Source organism: Bufo bufo, chromosome 6 (genome assembly GCF_905171765.1).
Source record: "Bufo bufo chromosome 6, aBufBuf1.1, whole genome shotgun sequence".
NCBI classification, from domain to species: domain Eukaryota; kingdom Metazoa; phylum Chordata; class Amphibia; order Anura; family Bufonidae; genus Bufo; species Bufo bufo.
In genome coordinates, this window is record NC_053394.1 from 396,278,374 (window position 1) to 396,291,242 (window position 12,869).

The 12,869-nt window shown below is 41.3% G+C and overlaps 1 protein-coding gene across 3 annotated transcripts in view; it reads left to right on the forward strand.

Moving 5' to 3' along the window:
- LOC121003535 (gastrula zinc finger protein XlCGF26.1-like) overlaps positions 1 to 12,869 on the forward strand; it is a 1,829,815-nt gene that overhangs the window by 655,835 nt on the left and 1,161,111 nt on the right. The gene's annotated exons all lie outside the window — the stretch shown is intronic.

Consider the following 12,869-nt stretch of genomic DNA (forward strand, 5'->3'; position numbering starts at 1 on the left):
TATCAATGTTGTCCTTACATTCTGAGAGTGCTGCAAATGAATTATGGAGAACCACCGACTGTGGGACATGTCTTCTATCCACCACTCTAAGTCTTCCAGAACCTACATTAACCCATCTGCCATTTCTGGGGGTCCTCTGTGGCAGTGGCATTGCAGCAGTCCTAGCTGGAGTTTGTTTAACAGATAATTTAAATATTTCAGATTTCAAAAATGAAATTTCCGGCTGCAGTAAGGAGAACTGTCTACAGATCTGACAGCATCCGAATCTCCAAAGAGTGGAACATGAAATAAATGCACAACAATTCCTGCACTGAACCAAGTCTGCCATTTTAAAGAGAAAAAAAAATAAAAAATTTGTAAGTTTAAATCAAACAAATCTTACCTTTTTTCTTTTTTTTTTGTATTGTTTCCACCTTCCAGCCTACCTCCTGACTATCTCCTGCAATATCTCTTTACTGTACTTAATGTAGTACTTGAAGGTAGTACTTGCAGCTAATGAATTAGGCCAGCTAATGAGTCTGTCTCTATATATACACACACTGCTTCCCAGCTCCTCCCCCAGCAACAAATGTAACACCTTAGTGAGCTAGGCTCATTAGCAAACGCACAATAGCAAACAGCTGACCGAATTCCTTACCTCTTTTCAAGCATTGGTCAGAAAAAAACAACACAGATGAGCCAGTTGCAAACTCTAAGCCAATCTCTTGCAGTCTCTCTTCAATCTCTTCAGTCTCCTGCAATATCTCTTTACTGTACTTAATGTAGTACTTGAAGGTAGTACTTGCAGCTAATGAAGATGTTATTAAGATGTTCTTGAAGCGTTCAATCGCCAACGGACTCCGGAATCCGACGAAAAAGAGGGTTCCAGCACCACTTGAATCTTGAGTGATATTTTTTTCTTTATTTTCAGTGATACAAAAATGGCAATAAAACTTCACAGGTCCTGGTTCAATCTACGCGTTTCAAACAGGTAAGTTCTTATTCATGACTGGCATGTTTTGCTTGTGTGAGAGCGGCCATATATACTCTCATACAGAGCGCCCATCCCCCAACTTAGGGAGGAGATTATATCCAGGTGCATATGGCACCGCAATCACACACGAGTGCAAGACAGGCATCTGTTCTATTCCTAATGATAAAAATACTGATGGATTGGAGTAGTATAAAAACTTCAATGTAATGGAAAATACTCCCATGGCCAGTAGACAGCAGTACACATCTTCATATAAATATAAAAAATGCATAAAATTATAATGCATTGGCCAAGACCGAAAAAACCGCAAGGTGTGAACACGGTTCCAATCAATTCAGTATAGAAAGAAAGTTAAAACTAGTGAAAACAAACAGAAATATATACACATGATACACATTTTTTAAGATTTAATCCAGCAGGAAATCTAGTGTTTAATTTCAGTATCCAGTATGCTTCTCTGTGTGCGATCAATCTCTTTAGATCGCCACCTCTATATGGGGGGACAACACGTTCTATAGCATAGGCTGTAAATGTAGTTAGACTTCTGCTGTGGGAAGAAATGAAGTGTTTCGATGCATTAGAGACATTCACATAGGCACTGTTGGTTATGTCATTTAAGTGCTCTAATAATCGTGTCTTGAATTTACGAGATGTACATCCGACATACATTAGTTTACATTCTGTGCATTCTACTACATATACCACACCTAAAGTATTACAATTAATGTATCTTTTGATTGGAAAATATTCCGTATTGCAAGAATCATGAAAAATCTTACATATAGTAACATAACTGCAGGCTTTACAGGGGTGACTGCCACATTTGGTAAAAGCGGCATATTTAAGCCAGGTAGACTTGTGTTTTGCAGCAGATAAATAAAGGGATGGAGACAGGGAGGTCGCAAGAGACTGAGTTCGTCTTGAGACCACCCTGTGTCCTTCCCCAAGTAAGGAAATTAGGTTCTGATCCTCAAATAGTGCTGAAATGCAACTGGAAAAAATGTTTTTAATCTTATTAAATTGGTTACTGTATGTGAGAACCAGTGTTGGCAAATTCTTATTTATGGATTTATTTTTTAATATAGATTCCCTACCAAAAAGTAGTTCCCTCCGGGTCTTTTTTGCTGCTATTGTTTGTGCTCGTTTGACCATCCAACCAGGGTAACCTCTGGTTAAAAGTCGTTCACATATGATCCTACTTTCATTTTGAAACGAATCCTCATTGCTGCAGTTGCGTCTAGCTCTAATATATTCTCCAACTGGTATGGCCTTTACTGTATGGATAGGGTGGTGGCTATTGGCCCGGAGAATAGTATTCCCTGCAGTGGATTTACGGTAAGTCTTTGTTTCAATAGTGGTGCCAATAACACCTCTAAGAGCAAGGTCTAGGAAGTTGACTGAGACTGCATCATGGAGACACGAAATCGCAGACCATAAGGATTGCTGTTTAAGTAGGATTCAAATGAGGGTATGGCATAAGAACCTGTTTGAAACGCGTAGATTGAACCAGGACCTGTGAAGTTTTATTGCCGTTTTTGTATCACTGAAAATAAAGAATAAAAGTATCACTCAAGATTCAAGTGGTGCTGGAACCCTCTTTTTTGTCGACATTATCAAGGTCTAACCTATACTTCCGTGCACCCGGGGAGAAATACGTGCATCATTACCAAACAAGGATGAGCTGGATATTTACATTATGTTAAAGATGTGTGAATTTTATTCTATATTTTTGTATCTCTAGGACTGTAATGAGTTAACTTTTTCTTCTTCAAGTGCCTCCTACCCCCCTCTTTGTTTCAAGACTGGAGAAGAGAGGGGGGGCAAAGAGCTGTGCTGTGGGAAGTGTCTGTTTTCTCATCTTTGTACAGGTGTCCCAAGGGAGGTATATAGATTGTGGTGGAATGCATAAGCCAATCATATGACTTGATGATATGTATATATTATTCACTGTCTATAGAGAAGCACCTCCTTGAAGTGTCACATATGACGTATGCAGTATTATTGTTAGGATAAACGCCATTACAAAATGGCGACGATAACCAGATGTTTACATTAGTTCACATTCCAAAGTAGTGCCCAGTGCGCAGATGCCAGGGTGTTATCTCCTCTCTCTTATCTCTTCTTCCTTTTGAGCCAATGAAATAATGCCTGGGCCTCAGAAAGTACTGCCCTTTTCTGAAGATACATATACCGCTTACTTTCTGTAATAAATTAGAGATTGCTTTGACCAGCTTCTGTGTCAGTGTCCAGTCTCTCAACCACGCGTAGATATTAACCCCCTGGGGGTACATTGATTTGGAACACCAGAGTGCATCTCAAATGCTCTAATTTAGGGCTACTTTAACAATTATCTACTATTTGAAAGCCTTTTTTCCGTGTCTCCCCTCAACTACTATTCCCCGTGTGTGATTCTATACCAGTGACGTAACATTTACGGCTATATAAATCCAACTTCAGGTCTGAATATACACCATAGCTTACCTGTCTGCACAGGACCGCAATACAAAAGCGGAACAAGTTTTTTCTATGTGTGACACTCAAATACAAAATAGTTTGACTATGGAATCTTATATGTCAAACTAGAGAAACTAATGTCGCAGGAAATTAGACTCTGGTGGGACCACACAACGCTTCTAAAATATTTGGAAAAAGAAATGATTCCAAGAGGCTTAAGATTGAAAAAAATCCCCACCACAGTTTTTTCAGAACAATTTGTCAAATCCTGGAATGACATCCTAAGCGATTGCTCGGCCAAGCTTATTGTAGAATATGAAGGAGCCAAACTTTCCTCTCTGCAGATATAGACTCACACAGAAGCCAATTAGCGCAATTCAATACCCTGCCAAAATATGAAGAACGACAACAACTCATTACAACTTTGATCCAGGACTTAGAGCAAAGTATTATGGAGACCAAACATAAAAAATTTCAGAGTAACCTGTTTGACTATCAAAAAAACCCAGTCTATGAATGGGGCAGAAGAGACAATCCATATCAGACCCCGAGACCTATTCCAAAAAAAAAAATCACAAAATAATAAAAATATTAGAAAAAATAGACAGACACCTACTGTCAGCTTTGACACTTCGGATGGAGATTTCTCCGATACTAGCTGTGAAAATCTAACATCAAAATCCAAGAAGACAGATTCAGGAGAATCGCAGGTGTACTCTCAAGTCTCCCAATCCTCATATTATAAAAAATCTAAGAATATGCCGACCCCTACGATGAAACAAAAAAACGGGTCAGGAGAGGGGGGAGAAAACACAACAAAAAAGAAAGCCCACATTATGGTGACCCGTCCCCAAAAAAAAATTGATAAATAATTTGGATGTTGTTAATTTATCTAAAACACTATTAACTGATAATCAATATAAGGTTCTGGGATTAGGTCTAAATTTTATACCATCAAATGATTTCGATCTGTTCTCCACTCTAATAGACATAAATAAATTTGTCAGAAACCTAACGGTTAAAAAGCATTATAATGAAGAGGAACTCATTTGATATGCCCACCCAGCAAATAGACAATGTCTTTTCAGGTTTCTCATTTATGGAACAACTTGCTCTCACTAATCTCCAAGATTTACAGTCTGAATCCGGGACTAGGGACGCGGTTCCTGCAGCATGCAGTTTCCGCACTCTTAATCCACGTTTCTATCCCCTGAAGTCTCGTACTGCTGGGATGGACGTGTTCCAAGATATTATGGAAAAGGAACTTCTCCTTATTAACATGGGGACAGACCATCCAGTGATAGCAATCTTACTGGGCATTATATGTGACTCTTCTACCTATAGAAAATTAAGCTCAAATCCTACCACCAAATACCAGAAAGAATATCTAGTAGAGATTTGTTTGTTTTTTTCTCACAAAGAATTTTCTTATTTAAATATAGAGTCGCCTATCATGCCCATCATACATGCTCTTCCTAAAATCCACAAAGGCGCCTGCCCTCCACCGCTCCGCCCTATAATTTCAGGTATCGGCTCCTTGACTGAAAGATTGAGCCAGTGGCTCGACTCTGTGTTACAACCGTTGGTCAAACGGACACCGGGTTATATCAAAGATACAGGAGATGTACTAAAAAACTTCTTTGATAAACAATGGTGTCCCAATTTCACCTGGATTACATCAGATGTTATTAGCCTGTACCCTTCCATACCTCACTCAGTAGCGCTTCTGTCTCTGGAATATCATCTGCACAGGTACAGCCCTCACGGCAATGATTTCATTCATTACATTCTGTTAGTGACATCATTTTTACTTTCGCATAATTTTTTTTGCTTTGATGACATGTACTATGTGCAGATCAAAGGCGTTTCTATGGGAGCCAAATTCTCCCCCTCCCTCGCCAACATCACTATGTGATATTGGGAGGAACATTATGTTTATGACACGGACAATCCATTCCAGGCAGACATTGAGTGGTATGGCAGATACATCGATGATTTGCTCCTTATTTGGAGCGGCAATGTATCTGCCATACCCTCATTTGAATCCTACTTAAACAGCAACCCTTATGGTCTGCGATTACGTGTCTCCATGATGCAGTCTCAGTCAACTTCCTAGACCTTGCTCTTAGAGGTTGTTATTGGCACCACTATTGAAACAAAGACTTACCGTAAATCCACTGCAGGGAATACTATTCTCCGGGCCAATAGCCACCACCCTATCCATACAGTAAAGGCCATACCAGTTGGAGAATATATTAGAGCTAGACGCAACTGCTGCAATGAGGATTCGTTCCAAAATGAAAGTAGGATCATATGTGAACGACTTTCAGCCAGCGGTTACCCTGGTTGGATGCTCAAACGAGCACAAACAATAGCAGCAAAAAAGACCCGGAGGGAACTACTTTTTGGTAGGGAATCTATATTAAAAAATAAATCCCTAAATAAGAATTTGCCAACACTGGTTCTCACATACAGTAACCAATTTAATAAGATTAAAAACATCTTTTCCAGTTGCATTTCAGCACTATTTGAGGATCAGACCCTAATTTCCTTACTCAGGGCTGGACACAGAGTGGTCTCAAGACGACCTCCGTCTCTTGCGACCTCCCTGTCTCCATCCCTTTATTTATCTGCTGCAAAACACAAGTCTACCTGGCTTAAATATGCCGCTTTCACCAAATGTGGCAGTCACCCCTGTAAGGCCTGCAGTTATGTTACTATATGTAAGGTTTTTCATGATTCTTGCAATACGGAATATTTTCCAATCAAAAGATACATTAATTGTAATACTTTAGGTGTGGTATATGTAATAGAATGCACAGAATGTAAACTAATGTATGTCGGATGTACATCTCGTAAATTCAAGACACGATTATTAGAGCACTTAAATGACATAACCAACAGTGCCTATGTGAATGTCTCTAATGCAGCTAAACACTTCATTTCTTCCCACAGCAGAAGTCTAACTACTTTTTCAGCCTATGCTATAGAACGTGTTGTCCCCCCATATAGAGGTGGCGATCTAAAGAGATTGATCGCACACAGAGAAGCATACTGGATACTGAAATTAAACACTAGATTTCCTGCTGGATTAAATCTTAAAAAAGAACTGATGTACTTCTATTGAGCCGGGACTATTTTGCTTTCTAAAGGTGTACCATGTGTATATATTTCTGTTTGTTTTCACTAGTTTTAACTTTCTTTCTATACTGAATTGATTGGAACCGTGTTCACACCTTGCGGTTTTTTTCGGTCACGGCCAATGCATTATAATTTTATGCATTTTTTATATTTATATGAAGATGTGTACCGCTGTCTACTGGCCATGGGAGTATTTTCCATTACATTGAAGTTTTTATACCACTCCAATCCATCAGTATTTTTATCATTAGGAATAGAACAGATGCCTGTTATGCACTCGTGTGTGATTGCGGTGCCATATTCACCTGGATATAATCTCCTCCCTAAATTGGGGAATGGGCGCTCTGTATGAGAGTATATATGGCCGCTCTCACACAAGCAAAACATGCCAGTCATGAATAAGAACTTACCTGTTTGAAACGCGTAGATTGAACCAGGACCTGTGAAGTTTTACTGCTGTTTTTCTATCACTGAAAATAAAGAAAAAAATATCACTCAAGATTCAAGTGGTGCTGGAACCCTCTTTTTCGTCGACATTATAAAGGTCTAACCTATACTTCCGTGCACCCGGGGTGAAATACGTGCATCATTACCAAACAAGGGTGAGCTGGATATTTACATTATCAAGGACTCCGGAATCCTTCTGAATCTCAAATTATTGTGTCTTGAACGACCCTCAAGATCCGCTAGTTTGAGTTTCAATGCTGATATGTCGTCCTCCACATCACTGTTTGCGTCCACTAATTGGTTGTGGGCATTGGTAAATTCTTTCATTTTATCCTCAATATGGGATGTTCTCTCTCCAATTTGAGTGATATCTTTTTGTAAGGCAGAGAATGCAGAGGTGATTTCTTTCTATATAGAGTGTCTCAGGTCATGTAATAAGGAACTTAGAGTAATTTCTGTGACTGGGGCAGAATGGGCACTAACTGTTGGGGGTGAAGGAGAGCGGATTGCTTGAGTACCTCTCTCCAGAAGTGAGGTTCCCTCATCATTATAGGAGGCTGCTGCGTCTTGCAGCATGTGCTGGTAAGGGGCAGCTGCTGATACTTGTTTCTTTTTAGATGGAGAAGAGATTGCTGAGGAGGGAGAGTTTTGTGAGCGCGAGGGTCTTCTTCCCCCTGTATTTATGAGGTGCGTTGGGAAGAGCGCATTATCTGGCTGTACCTCAGACGCCACATGCTGTGAGGAGAGGGCGCCATCTTGGATTCCTCCGGCTGCCCTGCTGAACGCCTCTATTTTGCTGGGCGCTTCCTCCTAGTGCGACCCATATCTGAATATGATGAGATGGTGGTCCGAAGAGTTTCCCAAGGCTTTGGGGAGATGTTGGGGTCACTGACTAATTGTTTTGCAGGCTCTGGAGCTAGCGCGGCTTGCCTCCCTTACAGCTCCTCATCCGGCCCCGCCCCGCGGTCTACCATTTCAAATGCTGCAGGGGGATCCAGAAGAATAAGTAGAGAATAGTCGCCATTCCTTTTTGCTGTCAGGAGATCGTTGGACACTTTAGTAAAGAAAGTTTCTGTAAAGTGGAGAAAGCGGAAGGCATGGTTTAATGGAGTCAAGAAGAGAGTTTGCAGAAAGCTTATTTTTATTTAATTTTTTTATTTAAATCTTTATAGTTTTTTTTAACATCTTACAAAGAAAACTTTAACAAACTTTTAATTACATAGCATTGTGTATACAGTTCCCCAGCCACCTCCCTCTATCCGTTGTCTGCCACCTCTCGAGAAAAAAATTAAAATAAAATTCTCTCTTTTCTCCTTCCCCTTCCCCTTCCCCTCGGCTCCAACTCACAATAGCCACTGTCCCCCCAAAAACACTATAATAGCCATTTCTGCCATGTACTGGCAAATCTATGTTTTTTCTTAATGTTTGCCAGATGAAATTCCTCTCTGGCAAGCGAGGCCCTGGTAAGCTTCTCCCATTCCCTGACCGTGGGGACAGCACTACCTCCTTAATGTCCAATAATACATTTCCTAGCTTGAAATAGGAGTTTGGATGCTATATCTCGATGTTGAGGGGTATCCATTTTATCCATCACCCCCAGTATACATATTTCAAATTGTCTGGGTACTTTGAACCGATGGTATTGCTCAATTCTATCACTTACCTTTTCCCAGAACCCTTGAATATTTTTACATGTCCAGAGTATATGAACATCGTCCACCCCTTCCTCCCCACATTTTAGGCAACTAAAGTCTTTAGATTAATAACACTTCATTAATAACTTAGGGGAGTAGTAAAGACAATATAGTATATTAAATTGAGTAATTCGATGGGAAAAGTTCTTTGAAACCCTGTTTTTTTCCTGTATGGCCGATTCCCAAAACTCTTCTCGTTGGGGGTTTAGAACATCTTGCCATTTATGCATTAAGCTATTAACTGCTCTTTTCTTAGTCTTTTGATGTAACAGACATTCATAAATTTTAGAAACTAATTTCCCCTCTGCTTTTAGTTTGGAGATATTAACTAGCGGCTGCGGTAGGGTAGCAATTTGGGTACCTTTTCCTAGCGTCATTCGCAATGCTTGTTTTATTTGCAAATAAAAGAAACTCGGTTCTATATTGCCCATTCCATACTCCTTTTTAAGATCATATAGTATTATATCCCCCTCTCTCCATACCTGGCCCAGTTTATAAATTCCGTGTTTCCACCAAATTGTCTGTTCAATTGACTTTAATTCTATAAGGTGGGTATTATCCCACAATACGGTGTCTACATGGAATCCAGCCTGGGTCCACAGTGCTCTTGCTTCCTTCCAGACCCTGTCCATCAATTCAAATAGCGGTATCCTGCTACCTTCCTGTTGTGGCGAAATACCAGCTTCCGTTAATTGGAAGATAGTACAGTTATCCAACCTATTATTTATCCCTGCAATCATGGACTTATATCTTTGGTATTGCTCCACATTATCATGTTTTTTATATGGCCGGAGATAAAATAAAGTTCCAAGTCTGGGACTGATAGTCTGTCCTCCCTCTCATGGATGCACAATATTTGTGCTTTTATCCTGTTTTTTTTCCCCTCGCCATATCAAATCCAGTAAGAGGCTAGCTATTATTTTAAATGTTTTTTTGGGGATTATTACCGGTGAGTTCCACAAGATATAATTCAGGGGGGGGGGTAATAGACACATTTTCACCAAGGAGATACGACCTGCCATCGCATCGAGACATATAATCTTTTCCATACCTCTATTTTCTTAATAATCTCCTGTATTCAACCGGGCGTAATCCTTGGGGTTTGGGGTTATTTGAATGCCCAGATATTTGACGGGTTCATTAATCATCTTAATTTCCAGTGATCCTGGTATAAAATTGTTTAAGGGATCAATCGGGACACAGGCCGATTTAGACCAGTTTATATTAGGCCCAGCATATTTGCCATACTGGTCAAATACCTGGAAAATCTTCGTCAGTGATCTATGTGAGCCTACAAACAACATAATATCGTCTGCATATAAAGCAATTTTTTCCTCGTGCTCACCAAACCTAAACCCCACAATTTCTTCATCTTGCCTGATCATATCAGCTGACGGCTCCATAGCTATGGCAAATAGCAGAGGGGAAAGGGGACACCCCTGTCTAACTCCCCTGCGAATGTATATGTTGTCGGAATATTCCCCGTTTAGTATCACTCTTGCTGAGATTTCGGTATATAACAATTTTACCCATGAAATAAAATTGTCCCCGAAACTCATTTTCTTCAATGTTGTAATCAAAAAAAGGGCCATTCTATAGTATCAAACGCCTTTGAGGCGTCTATAGTAACAATCCATCGTTCGCCACAATTTGTAGGTTGAAGCTGGGTGTTCACAAAGTAACGCATAATATTATCAGTTGTAGTTTTACCTGACATAAATCCCGTCTGATCCTCATGAACAAGCACCGAGACCACGCTCCTGAGTCTGGCTGCCAGAATCCTGGCCAATGTTTAATTATCAGTATTAATTAATGAGATGGGGCGATATGAATCCGGAAGGGCTGGGTCTTTTCCCGGTTTCAAAATCAATGTAATTAAGACTTCTCCCAGGGAATCTGGCAGTTTTCCTACCTTCCTCGAGTCATCTCACATTGTCAATAGTTTCGGAATTAGTATTTCTTTATATTGAACATAAACTTCAAACGGGATGCCATCTATTCCTGGGGTCTTGTTCTTTGTAATCCTAGATAGTATTTTATCCCCTTCTAAAGGATTTAAAGGGGCTTCCAAAGTTTCACATTGGTCTGTTGTTAACATGGAGATAATAGTTTTATCCAGAAACGGTTGTATTTGCACCAAGTTCTTATTTATCTTACTACTATATACCGTATTTTTCGCCCTATAAGACGCACCGGCCCATAAGACGCACCTAGGTTTTTGGGGAGGAAAATAAGAAAAAAAATATTTTTAACCAAAAGGTTTGCTTTTGGTGGGTTTGGAACTAATGGTGGTCTGTGGATGGTACTATTACTGGGGATCTGTGGATGACGGACACTGTTATGGGGGGATCTGTGGATGACGGACACTATTATGGGGGGATCTGTGGATGATGGACACTGTTATGGGGGGGATCTGTGGATGACGGACACTGTTATGGGGGGATCTGTGGATGATGAACACTGTTATGGGGGGGATCTGTGGATGACGGACACTGTTATGGGGGATCTGTGGATGACGGACACTGTTATGGGGGGATCTGTGGATGACGGACACTATTATGGGGGGATCTGTGGATGACGGACACTGTTATGGGGGGGATCTGTGGATGACGGACACTGTTATGGGGGGATCTGTGGATGACGGACACTGTTATGGGGGGATCTGTGGATGACGGACACTGTTATGGGGGGATCTGTGGATGACGGACACTGTTATGGGGGGATCTGTGGATGACGGACACTGTTATGGGGGGGATCTGTGGATGATGGACACTGTTATGGGGGGAATCTGTGGATGACGGACACTGTTATGGGGGGATCTGTGGATGATGAACACTGTTATGGGGGGGATCTGTGGATGACGGACACTGTTATGGGGGATCTGTGGATGACGGACACTGTTATGGGGGGATCTGTGGATGACGGACACTATTATGGGGGGATCTGTGGATGACGGACACTGTTATGGGGGGGATCTGTGACGGACACTGTTATGGGGGATCTGTGGCTCCCACCCCATAACAATGCCATCCACAGACCCCCCCAGCCCATAAGTGCCATCCACAGACCCCCCCAGCCCATAAGTGCCATCCACAGACCCCCCACCCCATAACAGTGCCATCCACAGACCCCCCACCCCATAACAGTGCCATCCACAGACCCCCCCAGCCCATAACTCTGCCATCCACAGATGTCCCTCATAAAAATGTCATCCACAGATCCCCCCCGCCGCCGCTCCAGTATACAAATATAAAATGTCTTATTCAATTAAAAGTTATTACACATGCCCCCCAACTCCTTATAGTACCTTACATCCCAAAAGCTTCTGTACAATGCCGGGCTGCCGGCGCATCACTCACTGACGTCACTTGCCTGCGCCGCCTGCTTCATTCATAAAGTAGGCGGCGCAGGCACGTGATATCAGGGAGTTACGATGCCGCCCGCCCGGCCTGCCTGCATTCTACTGAAGCTGTTAGGATGTAAGGTAATAATAGGAGTTGGGGGGCATGTGTAATAACTATTAATTGAATAAGACATTTTAAATTAGTATACCGGCGGGGCTATAGTACACTGACTGCACCGCCCCGCCGCTATTGCCGGCCCCCAACTCCTCCTCCCAGTCCCTCCCCCGCTAAATCGTACATCGCAGCCAGCGATGTAAAACTGCCAGCATTCGCCCCATAAGACGCAGGGACATTTTCCCCCCATTTTGGGGGGAGATAAAGTGCGTCTTATGGGGCAAAAAATACAGTATATCTTCAAAGTATTCTTTAAGCAGTTCTATTTTAGCCGCTTGTTCAGTAGTTTTATATCCTGAATGGTCCACTAAGCAGTGGATATAGTTATTCTTTTTTATCTGGACCGCTACATGTGCGTAAATCTAGTTGTCCCTCACATAGTTTTCTTTTTGTTGTTCCGCCAATAAGAGCCGTTCATCTTGCAATTTAGAAACTTTCTCTGTCCACTCTTTATAGTTTTTGTCTATGGGGTTTTCAATATACTTTTTTTTTCATATTTTTCCCCCTCATGTTCCAAGTCCAATATTTTTTTCCTTGTCCCTTTCTTATATATTGCTGTGCATTTTATAAAGACCCCTCTAATCAAAGCCTTTGTGGCCTCCCATACCATATTAGTTGCCGCTGAGCCTTCATTCAAGTCAA